This window comes from Salvelinus sp. IW2-2015, unplaced genomic scaffold (assembly GCF_002910315.2).
Source record: "Salvelinus sp. IW2-2015 unplaced genomic scaffold, ASM291031v2 Un_scaffold349, whole genome shotgun sequence".
Classification (NCBI taxonomy): Eukaryota; Metazoa; Chordata; class Actinopteri; order Salmoniformes; family Salmonidae; genus Salvelinus; species Salvelinus sp. IW2-2015.
The window spans coordinates 189,007-201,510 of record NW_019942544.1 but is presented as its reverse complement, the minus strand read 5'-3'; the positions used below and the strand labels follow the sequence as shown (position 1 = coordinate 201,510).

At 43.9% G+C, this 12,504-nt stretch overlaps 1 pseudogene; it reads right to left on the bottom strand.

Annotated features, from left to right (window-relative positions):
• Positions 1–12,264, bottom strand: part of LOC112068247 (ribonuclease 3-like) — a 29,097-nt pseudogene extending 16,833 nt beyond the window's left edge.
• Positions 12,265–12,504: the final 240 nt, after the last annotated feature.

Genomic DNA, 12,504 nt, shown 5'->3' with positions numbered 1-12,504 from the left:
ATAAGGGTGGATAGCTGTGGATTAGTGAGGAATGGGAGCAGAGGTCACATTAAGGGAGAATGAACAGTTACTTAACTCCCTGCATAGCAACAAAGATGTCATGTTTAGAGAAAAGGAGGAGACTCCACCTAAACTGAATGTCTGCATGCAGTTGTTGGCGTTGCTACATACGTTCCTACATTTTCGTGTGTGTGTTGGTATCGCTACATGTGTGTGTGTTGACAGGCAGTGGTGTCTGAAGCGAATCAAAGTGGCCAGCCAGGGGCCGTGGATCCTCCATCTGGGGTGGAGCACACTGCAGTCTCTCTAGAGGCAGACAGAGACACCATCTGGGCTTCTCTCTGGGGTGAGAGCCCCCTACACTGGAACCTCCACTCCTCACTTACCCTACAGTAGCTATGTCCAAAATGGCACCTGGTTAAAAGTAGTGCACTAAGTAGAAAATAGAGTGCCATTTGGGGCCATACTGGCAGTCACAGAACTAGAGCACCAACCATCAACCTCCACTAACACTAACAAGCCCTTCTTTCTCTGAAGAGATGAAAGGCCTCTCTCTGTAATTTAAAGGCCCATTTTATACCCGGTTCAGCAGAAAACAACAAATGAGCGTTTACCGGACCTGTGGATGAACAAGTGACACAAACGACGTGCAAACACACAAACACATGCTCACACACGTACACAAAAACACACACTCCTAATGATGTTCCCAGGGGGTTGTGGATAATAAGAGTGTTGCTGAATTGTTCTAGCTGTGTGAAGACTCGCTGACATGGCTAGCCCTTGGAGCTGTGATGGCTTGGTGTGCGTTGAACTAATTGCTCTGTGGGTTGACAGTGGGAATATCAGTAATCATTAGCGACGCTGCCTGAGCTCCTTGCCAGCGCTACCTGGGAAACGGGCTAATTGACTGAGCTCAGGGCACACAAACACGCAGATTATCACAAAATGTAAGACAAGTTGCTGAGGTGGAAACCATTAAGTTGACACTTTAGAGGGAAGAAACTCCACGCAATTCAAGGTTGCTACGTTCACATCTGTGGCCGAGTTGAACGCATTAGAGGGAGCCAAGGACCTTACGTGAAACTCCCATCTGATTCTGGTTCATTTTATATGAGCAGGAGCGTAATTGAAAAATATAAAAAAATGTAACCAGGCAAGTCAGTTAATAACAAGTTCTTATTTACAAATTCTTATTCCCCGGCCTACCGGGGAACTGTATATTGACTTATTTCTATTGTGTTATTGACTGTACGTTTGTTTATTCCATGTGTAACAACTGTTGTTGTTTGTGTCGACCTGCTTTGCTTTATTTTGGCCAGGTCACAGTCGTAAATGAGAACCTCTTCTCAACTGGCCTACCTGGTTAAATAAAGGTTAAATACATTTTTTAAACAATAATAATAATTGGGTTAACTGCCTTGTTCATTGGCAGAAGAACAGATTTTCACTTTGCCAGCTCAGGGGTTCGATTAAGCAACCTTACTGGCCCAACACTCAAACCACTCTGCTACCTGCTGAAACAACTCAATCTGATTAACGGGACCTTGTTCATTTTATGAGCAGGTCCAAAGCCTAGCACAATAGCTCAGATAACCCTTCATGGTTGGTAGACTGTAACACGTTACACTATATCTTAGCTAACCCATGTTAGGTTCTAATTACCAGAGTAAGAACTCGATGGACACTATGAAAACTTAAACCAAGTTTATTCTTCCCAAAGGATCGAACAGCTGAATTGACAAAAACATGTTTACAATAGTGGTGTATATGTACCCCATTTTGGGTGGAGTCTCCTCCTTCTCGCTAAACATTCTATCTTTATTGCTAGGCAGGAAACTAAGTGATAAACTTTTCCTTCTCCCTTAATGTGACCTGACCTGACCTCGACCCCCTTCATTACTAATCCATGGCTCTCTCCCCATATCAATGCCTGCCACATGTGGTTGTTTTCCCTACACAGTACATTCCAAGATAACCATTCACTTCTGGTGTAGCCCCTTGGCTATGGCACCCTTCCTCTATTACAACTAATGATTAATAACATTTGATGTTCAGAAATGCAAACCAGTCACAGATTAAGGGCGATAAACTGTAACAAGGCTCAAGATTCAAGGCCTGGTTATTTCATGTTCATGAATATGGATTTTACCTAATGAAGCCCATAGCGTGTGGTAACTAACAAAAGGTGAGACGTGTCAGCCTATTTGCAATGCACCTCATTGTTATTGAATTTCCATTTTCACATTTTTCAGTAGCATCTTTTAATCAAATGATTATGAAGTCATACACATATAAAAGCGTGCATACTTATTTTAAATGTATGTAGTTCTGTCCTTTTGATGAAGTTGTTAATACATTTTATGTCATGTTTTATGTTTTGTGTGGGGATCCTAATAAAATACTATACACACACCTCCCGAGTGGCACAGCGGTCTAAGGCACTGCATCGCTGTAATCGGGAGTGCTATAGGGCGGCGCACAATTGGCCCAGCGTCATCCGGGTTAGGGGAGGGTTTGGCTGGGGGGGCTTTACTTAGCTCATTGCGCTCTAGCGACTCCTTGTGGTGGGCCGGGCGCCTGCAGGCTGACTCCGGTCGTCAGTTGAACGGTGTTTCCTCCGACACATTAGTGCAGCTGGCTTCCGGGTTAAGCAGATGGGTGTTAAGAAGCACGGTTTGGTGGGTCATGTTTCGGAGGACACACGACTTGACCTTCGCCTCCCGAGCCCGAGTTGCAGCTCTGAGACAAGATCAAAATTGGGGAGAGAAAAATGGGGTAAAACATAAAAAAGAAACATACTATACAAACACATTTAGGACCACTGACTGACCTTGAGCTACAAAAGCCTCAACAGCAGGTACTGCAGACAATAACTACATGTAGGACCAACAAAGGCAGCAAGAGCAACCACAGCTAGAAGGATAAACAAGCACTATAGGGGCTCAAAGTGCTCAAAGTGCAAACTAGCTTTAAAGCTAGTCCAGCTAGAATTTTACCCTTCTCTGTTTTCATCAACAACAAAAAAACTAAGTCGCTGTGGAGCGAACAGTGGCGCTGTCTCCCCTAATGTGGATTTTATCTTTAATAAGGAGTAAATTACTAGCCAGACACATGGCGCTCCAGAGATAGAGTGGCTGTGAGGAGAGACTAATAGCAGTAGCCTAAGAAGGATCTGCAAGGGTGAAAAGAAGCTACAGGCAGTGAGTGGATCAGGACCTCAGCTCTGCAGCACAAGGCTACAATCTGGTGTTAGATGGTTCTAGTAATTACACTGCTACATGTTTCAGCCCTATGCTCCTAGGACATTACCATTGTATGAAGCTGGCATGTGTCATACTTAATTATTATGAGGCCAGGTGGGCAGTGAGATGTACTGTGATGTAGTGTGTGTGATACCCACCTCCCTCTGTGTTAGCTTCTGTTTGACTATCTGCTTGAACTTGGGACTGTTAGCCAGCAGGTGGCGTAGTTTCACATAGCTTTTCCACAGCTTAGAGAGAGAGAGAGAGAGAGAGAGAGAGAGAGAGACTTCTCTCAGACCAACACATTAATATTTCAATGGAGCTCACCAAAATAGTTTATTAGCACTCCTTGTAACACTACTTCACTCACTAGTCACTCTTCTGCAAAATGCTGCAGTTATGTGACAAGAGAAGGGACATCTCTCCAAATGCCCCAATTACAATTTATTTGAATTACAATTTATTTGAAAAGGACATCGATTTGGGGAAGGTGACACAGTGGTGGACCATTGAAAACCCCCTCGGACTGCCAGAATCTTGTAATAATAGAGTGAGGGCTCTGACCGTGCCGCTCCATTGAAGCTTTTCCTCATTTAGAGGCCAAGTTATTCAATTATATGACTGGCACGCGGCCCGGCTCGAGAAAGAGAGCAAGAGAGAGGGCATGAGAGAGAGAGCGCGAGAGATAGAGAGTCAGAGAGCTAGAGAGTCAGAGAGCCAAAGAGCCAGAGAGAGAGCCAGAGAAATTAAACCTGTGGTGTAGAGAGAGAGAAAGCAAGAGAGCAACCCGCGGTAGAGAGAGAGGAATGGTGGCGATGAGGGGAATTAGAATTAAAGCTGTTTAATAGGGAGACTTCATTAGTGATCGGTGTGGAGCGAGACAGACGGCTTTACCGCTGTGATTATCGGCTCACCGCTGGCCTAACGGCGTGCGTACGTTCGGGCGCAGGTGGAGGCTGCGGAGGAGAGGAGAGCAGGTTAAAGCTGCAGCCTGAGGCCTCCCTCCCCAACCTGCTCACATGACATTTCAGAAGATCCGCTCTGTGCTCTCAAGGTACGACAGGCTGGTGTGTGTGTGTCTGCCACACGCTCATTAACATTTGCTGCCTGCCGGCCGTCGCTCTCCAGTAAATGCTCATTTACCACCATCCGCTTCTCCCTTGTCTCACTCCCCCTTTCTTTTTTTAATTTCACTCCCTCTCCCTGTGGCCCTCTATAGATACTGGGATTAGAACAACCCTAAACATGAATTTCTAAAGTAAGGGAACAGGAAGGGGCACCTTAACGTATGTAGCGGTGTCTGTGTCCTCTCTCTCCTTTCTCGCTCCCCTCTGAGTGGCATTGCCATCAATGCAATTAAAGACAGCTCTGCCCTCACTTCCCTCATTATGTCGCAGGAATGTTCCGGTGCTTTCCATCTTATTTCATTTCCACGTTTGCGACCTCCTGTTAATCATGTCCACGTTCGTCAACAAATGTGTCGTCTGTGGATCAGAGAGGTTTGACATAGCCGAGGGGAGTGTGTGTGTGTGTGTGTGTGTGTGTGTGTGTGTGTGTGTGTGTGTGTGTGTGTGTGTGTGTGTGTGTGTGTGTGTGNGTGTGTGTGTGTGTGTGTGTGTGTGTGTGTGTGTGTGTGTGTGTGTGTGTGTGTGTGTGTGTGTGTGTGTGTGTGTGTGTGTGTGTGTGTGTGTGCGTGTGCGCGCATCCATGACCGCGGGGAAACATGCGGATGCAGACGGACATCCCTAATATTCCGACAGACAAAAATCTGCATTACTCAAAGGACAAAGGTCTGAGCACAAACACACTAATGATGGGGCTTCATAATAACGAGATCTCCTGTTTACCGGCTATAAAGCCTTCTATCCCTCGTCATTGGCTTCTAAGCATGTGTCCCAAATGGCACGCTATTCCCTTCGTAGTGCACTACTTTTTATCAGGACTCTGGTCAAAAGTAGTTCACTATAAAAGGAATAGAATGACATTTGGGATCTCCTTGTAGTATGTGACATGGATACCGATAACCAACAGATTATAATAACAGACACAGTGAACAAACATAAACTAGTTGAAGAGTTTCAGTTTTGATTGACGCTTTGTTTTGTTTGTTGTTGTTTCTCTCTACACCATGGAGACGATGGAAGAGGAAAATGTAATATACTTTTGGTAATTATGCACAGGCACAGTACAGTATTCCCTCTCCTCCATCTCCACACTGTCTGTGTGTGTATCTGCTTGTCTTTACTTTTCACGAGACAGACAGTGTCGTTCCCACAGCGACATTACCCGGCGGAACCTTAGGACCCGTGACGACGCATGTGAAAATGTCACACCACTCGTTCTCTACCTCCCTGTCTCTCTACGACATACGCCCCTCTCTCTCTCAACAAACACAGAAGAGTGCCACCATCAACCCGTCCTGTGAGAGATTCCTTAAATAAGGAGTGTGGGGCACAGGGGAGAGGGTAGTGGAAGGAGTGTGTCTGAGGAAGGGGACTATGCAGTCGTGTTTGTGGCCAGGGATGATAGGCTGGGGGCAGTATACATCTAGATCCTGGGTGGTTAGTGGTTGGGGTCTTACTGCGGATCCCCAGTGTAACTGAGCTGGGCCGGGGGTTGTGGAGAGCGGGACAGGGGAAGTATAGTTCCTGGGTGGTGGGGGGCGGTTGGGGTTTGAGGGGTAAAGGGAGGATCTTACTGGGTGTCCACGGTGTAGCTAAGCTGGATGGGCCAGATCCCAAAGTGGACGATGATGGGGAAGGTGTTGACCTCTGGGTTGAACTGCTCTCAGTCCAGCTGGTCGATACGCACTGAGCTGGGCTTCTGAAACAACAACACAACACAAACACTATGAGACCAGGGCCCATATCAACTCAAATTGTACTTGTCACATGTGGCAAAAACAACACGTGTAGACCATACAGTGGAAAGCTTACTGACAAGCCCTTAACCAACAATGCAGTGTTAAGAAAAATAAGTGTTAAGAAAGTATTTACTAAAATAAACTGAGGTAAAAAATCTGGCATAGCTCCCAGTATGCAATTCCTATGGCTTCCACTGGATATCAGTAGTCTTTGTTCAATGTTTCAGGCATGTTTCTTCCCCAACGAGGAATAATAATGAGTTTTGATACAGGGACTCAGACTTGGAAATCAGTATACAGTATGTGCGATGAAGTGGACACGCACCTGCTAATATCGTTTAACAACATTGGACACCCTAACCCTATTGAACATACTTCTTTCCGTGTGAAATATTATATTTAATTACATTTTAGGGTATGTCCTCGTTTTTGAAAGAAAATTACATTTTTTCCCATTAAAATAACATCATATTTATCAGAAATACATTGTACACATTGTTAATTTTGATCAATGGCTATTGTAGCTGGAAACGGCTGATTTTTCATGGAATATCTAGATATGTGTACAGAGGCCCATTATCAGCAACCATAACTCCTGTGTTCCAATGGCACGTTGTGTAAGCTAATCCAAGTTTATAATTTTAAAAGGATAGTTGATCATTAGAAAACCCTTTTGCAATTATGTTGTGCTGATTATTAAAGAATCAATAAAACTGGCCTTCTTTTGGCTAGTTGAGTATCTGGAGCATCAGCATTTGTGGGTTCGATTACAGGGTCAAAAGGGCCAGAAACAAATAACTTTCTTCTGAAACTGGTCAGTCTATTCTTGTTCCGAGAAATGAAGGCTGAAGATCTCGTACAACGCTGTGTACTACTCCCTTCACAGAACAGCGCAAACTGGTTCTAACCAGAATAGAAAGAGAAGTGGGAGGCCCCGGTGCAGAACTGAGCAAGAGGACAAGTACAATAGAGTGTCTAGTTAGAGAAACAGATGCCTTACAAGTCCTCAACTGGCAACTTCATTAAAACAAGGGTTTTCTAATGATCAATTAGCCTTTTAAAATTATAAACTTGGATTTGCTAGCACAACGTGCCATTAGAACACATGGGTGATAGTTGCTGATAATGTGCCTCTGTACGCCTATGTAGATATTCCATAAAAAATCTGCCGTTTCCAGCTACAATAGTCATTTACAACATTAACAATGTCTACACTGTATTTCTGATCAATTTGATGTTATTTTAATTGACAAAAAAATAGCTTTTCTTTCAAAAAGAAGGACATTTCGAAGTGACCCCAAACTTTTGAATGGTAGTGTAGATGAAAACTCTCGTTAAATAGTGTGGTCTACAGCTTATCATGATCTACTCTATCCCGTTGGTAAGATAGTCTTGATCTGAGCTCATCCATTTTATTATCCAACGATTGCACGTTGGCTAATAGGACTGATGGTAAAGGCGGATTACTGACTCGCCGTCTGATCCTTACAAGGCACCCCGACCTACATCCCCGATTTCTCTGTCTCTTCTTCATGTGAATGACGGGGATTTCGGCATTGCCGGGTGTCTGAAATAAATCCTTTGCGTCTGACTCGTTAATTAAAGATAAAATCTTTGTCCAGTACGAGGTGAGTAATCGCTGTCCTGATATCCAGAAGCTCTCCGGTCATAGGAGGTGGCAGAAAAAAACACACACAATAGCACAATATTAGATCATATTAATTATGATCTAAATGGCAAAACTGATCATAGATCAGCACTCCCACTCTGTGACGCTTTATGAATACGGACCTAGGGCCCATATGTATCAAGTGTTTCATAGTAGAAGTGCTGATTTAAGAGCAGTTTTGTCTTTTTGCTCAAAATGTATAAGTTTACATGGACGGGTGGACGGGGGGACGGGGGGGTGACGACCTGATCCTAGATCAGAACTCTTACTCTGAGACGCTTGATACGACCCCAGATCGTCTCAGTACAGTGACCTGTTATTTTGTTACAAAAAGAGCATCTGAATTCAATGACATTTTCACTCAAAAGTGCAAACCCTTCCAATCTAGCAATCTGTCAATCACACACACATGCACCCTATTGGACCTGGTCAAAAGTAGTGCACTATATACGGGATATAGTGCTACTTGATTAACAGCCTTTTCCTTACTAGGGATGGGCATTCGACTTTCTATTTTAAACTTCAAATAATCTCATTACAATTTTTAGAGATACCCGGATATACAGTGGGGAGAACAAGTATTTGATACACTGCCGATTTTGCAGATTTTCCTACTTAAAAAGCATGTAGAGGTCTGTAATTTTTATCATATGGACACTTCAAAATCTTTGGAGGGAGCTGAAAGTCCGTATTGCCCAGCGACAGCCCCGAAACCTGAAGGATCTGGAGAAGGTCTGTATGGAGGAGTGGGCCAAAATCCCTGCTGCAGTGCGTGCAAACCTGGTCAAGAACTACAGGAAACGTATGATCTCTGTAATTGCAAACAAAGGATTCTGTACCAAATATTAAGTTCTGCTTTTCTGATGTATCAAATACTTATGTCATGCAAAAAAATGCAAATGAATTACTTAAAATCATACTATGTGATTTTCTGGATTTTTTGTTTATTTCCGTCTGCTCACAGTGAGTGTACCTATGATAAAAATGACAGACCTCTACATGCTTTGTAAGTAGGAAAACCTGCAAAATCGGCAGTGTATCAAATACTTGTTCTCCCCACTGTATATATATTTTGTCTTTCTTGACCAATCGAAATGACACAAATGCACATGGCAGAGGTAAACAGCGGACAGGCTGCTTTTCTCCGTAGTTTTTCACTGAAAGCAACAGTGAAAGAAAAATCAGATTTTCGCCAATACAGAACCGATTCTGTTACAAAATGGTTTTCTTGTGAGTGTTTTGCATTGATCTGTGTCAGAACTTTTGGAAACTCAGTTAGTTGTGGGCCTGTAATCGCTATCTGAAGTGAGGAAAATAGCATACCGATGTCACGGCAGACTGGGATGGAGGGATAAATGCTCAGCAGGAGCTTAATGCACGGTTATAAAAACAACATTCAATAGTTTATTTTATTACATTAAGTAGTTCAAATGTCATGGTTTATACTTGTGGGTAAGAAAGAATTCTCCAGAAATGAACACTCACTCAAGTAATTGAATACTAACGTTCGTTAACCGTGCCCATCCCTAGTCCTTACCATGCCAGGGTTGGTGATGATCATGCCCGTGCACTCCTCTGCGTACTTCTGCTGCTCCAGTTCCTACCACTGCAGCATATCAGCTATCTCCTCCTCAAGGACCAGAGGCTTGGAGCTCCGCAGGAGGTAGAGGAGCACCTGTTGCATGGACAACACCTCCTTACCACCATCTGACAGAGAGGATACACACAGATAGTGAGATGGGAAGATAGACAGGACGTAGAGCAACAGTTGGTTCATGGACCAGCACCTCCTAACCACCGTCTAGACACACAGAGTCAGAGAGAGAGAGACATAGACAGCATGCAAAGAGAAAGACAAACACATTCACACAAGAGAAAGAACAGATACAAAGAGACAGACAGACAGACGAGACAAGGCACACAAATGATCAGAGAGATAAACAGACAGAGAACACGAACAGGTTCAAATACACAATCAGGTTAATAAACACTAATGCAAAATTGCTTGACCTCAATTTAGAAGTGTTCACATGGGCTGACACACACAGAAAATCTACAGCAATGACTCTCAATCTTAGAAATGCATTACGACAATAACTCATGTGTGCATAGTGTCTCACAAAGACAAAGCAAATACCACTGAAACACAGTAGCAGGTTCCAACATTCTCCAGCAGAGAGAGACAGAGTGCTCTAAGTAAAGGACAGATCGAGACAGGAAGGACAGTGACTCACCAGGTAAGAAGCGGACAAAGCTAGGCATGAAGTGGAACTTCTGACATCCAGGAGATTGATTGTCCCACAGTCATAAATCCTGGAACAGGCAGGAGGTAGGGGATACTGGTTAGTGTCTAGAGGCTAGGGGTTAGGGTCTAGCGGGTGAAGGGTAGAGGCTAGGAAAAGGGAAAGGAGGATACCTAGTCAGTTGTCCAACTGAATGTATTCAACTGAAATGTGTCTTCCGCATTTAACCCAATCCTTCTGAATCAGAGAGGTGTGGGAGGCTGCCTTAAACGACATCCACGTGTTCGGCGCCCCGAGGAACAGTGGGTTAACTGCCTTGCTCAGTAGCAGAACGACAGATTTTTACCTTGTCAGCTCGGGATTCAATCCAGCAACCTTCTGGTTACTGGCCCAACGCTCTAACCACTAGGGGATAGTATGGTGTTTTTCAGTCATAAAGCTCCAGTATATCCTGGAAGAATAGAGGGGGAACAGCTTCAGTCCTCTCACACAGTAGTTCTGAACATGGACATAGGGGGAAAAAAGGGGTTAATACTATCTCACACACGCACAAACATACACAGTCGCACACAAATCAACATAAGCATCTTAAAATGCGAAAGATGTGACCTGATAGTCACATGAGAGAACCTTCCAGAAGGACAAACATCTCTGCAGCACTCAACCAATCAGGCCTTTGTGGTAGAGTGGCCAGACGGAAGCCACTCCTCACTAAAAAGCACATGACAGTCTGCTTGGATTTTGCCAAAAGGCACCTAAAGGACTCTCGGACCATGAGAAACAAGATTATCTCGCCTGATGAAACAAAGATTGAAGTCTGGCCTGAATGCCAAGCACCATATCTGGAGGAAACCTGGCACCATCACTACGGTGAAGCATGGTGGTGGCAGCATCATACTGTGGGGATGTTTTTCAGCAGCAGGGAATGGGAAACTTCTCAGGATTGAGGGAAAGATGAACGGAGCAAAGTACAGAGAGATCCATGATGAAAACCTGCTCCAGAGTGCTCAGGACCTCCGACTGGAGGTGAAGGTTCACCTTCCAACAGGACAATGACCCTGATCACACAGCCAAGATCGAACATCTCTGGAAAGACCTGAAAATAGCTGTGCTGCGACACTCCCCATCTAACCTGACAGACCTTGAGAGGATCTGCAGAGAAGAAATAGAGAAACTCTCAAAATACAAGTGTGCCAAGCTTATAGCGTCATAACCAAGATGACTCGAGGCTGTAATTGCTGCCAAAAGTGCTTCAAAAAAAGTACTGAGTAAAGGGTCTGAATACTTATGTAAATGTGATATTTCAGTAATTTAATTTTTTTTCTAAATACCTGTGGGGCAGCAGGTAGCCTAGTGGATAGAGCGTTGGGCCAGTAAACTAAAGGTTGCTAGATCAAATCCCCGAGCTGACAAGGTAAAAATCTGTTGTTCTGCCCCTGAACAAGGCAGTTAACACACTGTTCCTAGGCCGTCATTGTAAATAAGAATTTGTTCTTAACTGACTTGCCTCCTTAAATAAAGGTTAAATATTTGTTTTGTCATTAGGGGGTATTGTGTGCCGATCGACAAAGAAAAAAAAAGATGTAATCAATTTTAGAATAAGTCTGTAACTTAATTAAATGTGGACAAAGTCAAGGGCTCTGAATACTTTCCGAATGCACTGTAGGTTACATGGGCCTTGGATGTGTTCACAGAGAGCGATACGCGACCGTTTGGAGAACACTAAACACACACACACACACACAGACAGAAAGACAGACAGACATAAAAGAGATGAGGGGCTTTACTGACCTCTGGTGTCATCTCTTCAATAAAGTGAGTTGTGTAATCTATGTTGAAACAAATCACTCTGCACAATGGAAACTGGGATGATGAAAGAGAAGAAGAGCGAGAGGGAGTGAGGGAAGAAAAGAGAAACACTCATTACCATGGTGTTAAACAGAGGTTGCAGCTTCTGAAGGAAAACTCATAAAAACCGAATCTCCATAAGCAGGGTCTGCTACCCCAAAACACAGACACATCAAACACACACACACATGCAGGAGAACGTACATACACAACCACAAACGCACACACAGACTAACGTGAACACACTGAAAAACACACTGAACACACAGCCAACATCTCTTTACCCAGGGCTTTTGAACATTAAGTGGCTCCAGTCTCTTTATTAAGGAGATAAACCCACTCTTCCGTGTTTAATCTTCCAGTTACATGCTCTTTGTTGTCTGAGCGAGTGTCCATTTTGTAGGATTAACCTGGCCGCCCGCCGTACAACGTGCAGCGGTGCCCACCCTTCTGGCTAACTAGCAGTGGATAGAATTGCTGCGCTTGGGGTTGTCTAATCACCAGGCCCCTGGTGATGCAAGGTTTTTGCCAGGGTTGTTTAAATTATCCCACGATAATCTGGGCTTAATCTTCACTGAATCATTTTTTAATTTGAAATGATTGATCATATGTGAATTTCGCTTCATTATTGAAACA